A 949-nucleotide genomic window follows, 5' to 3' on the forward strand; every position below is an offset into this window, starting at 1 on the left:
TCTAACAATATAATTAATATCACACGCAAGCAAAATATCGCTGAAGATCATTTAAAAATTGTTAGAACAGTACACAGGGAACTGCCAGAAGTTTAAGCAGGATTTAGAAGAGGCCATGACACTAAGGATAACATTGATTGTCAGATGAATCCTGGCTGAAAGAATACCGGAAGAATGTCTATTTTGCTTTATTGACTATGCAAAGGCATTTGACTGTGTGGATCATAACAAATTATGACTGACATTGAGACAAATAAGAATCCCAGAGCATTTAATTGTGCTCATGCGAAACCTATACCTAAGCCAAGAGGGTGTTGTACAGACAGAGAAAGGAATATTAGATAGTTTAAAATTAGGAGAGAAGTATGTGAGAGTTGTATACTCTCTCCATACCTATTTAATCTGTATACTGAGCAAATTATTGGAGAAGCTGGACTCTGAAGAAGAATGTGACATCAAGATTGGAAGGAAGACTTATCAATAACGTGCATTATGCAGATGACACATCTTGCTTGTGGAAAGTGAAAAAAACTTGAAGCACTTATTATAGAAGATCAGTGAATACAGCTTTCAATATCAATTGCATCTCAAAGTCAACAAAACAAATATTCTTGCCCTTGGACCAATAGGCAACATCTTAATAAATGGGGAAACAATTAAAATTGTCAACAACATCATAGTACTTGGATTCACAATCAATACCCTTGGTACCAGCAGTCAGGAGATCAGGAGACATATTGCACTGGGAAAATCTGCAGTCAGGGACCTCTCCAAATTATCGAGGAGCAATGACATCTGTTTGAGGACTAAAGTGCATCTGATTGAGGGCATGGTCTTTCTGCTCACTTGCTGTGCATCTGAGAGCTGGCTAATGAATAAGGATGATAATGAATAAGGATGAAGAAGAGTAAATACCTTTGAACTGTGGTGTTGGAAAAGAGAACTGAAC

This window comes from Elephantulus edwardii, unplaced genomic scaffold (genome assembly GCF_000299155.1).
Source record: "Elephantulus edwardii isolate Elephantulus edwardi_28Jun2011 unplaced genomic scaffold, EleEdw1.0 scaffold00035, whole genome shotgun sequence".
Lineage (NCBI taxonomy): Eukaryota > Metazoa > Chordata > Mammalia > Macroscelidea > Macroscelididae > Elephantulus > Elephantulus edwardii.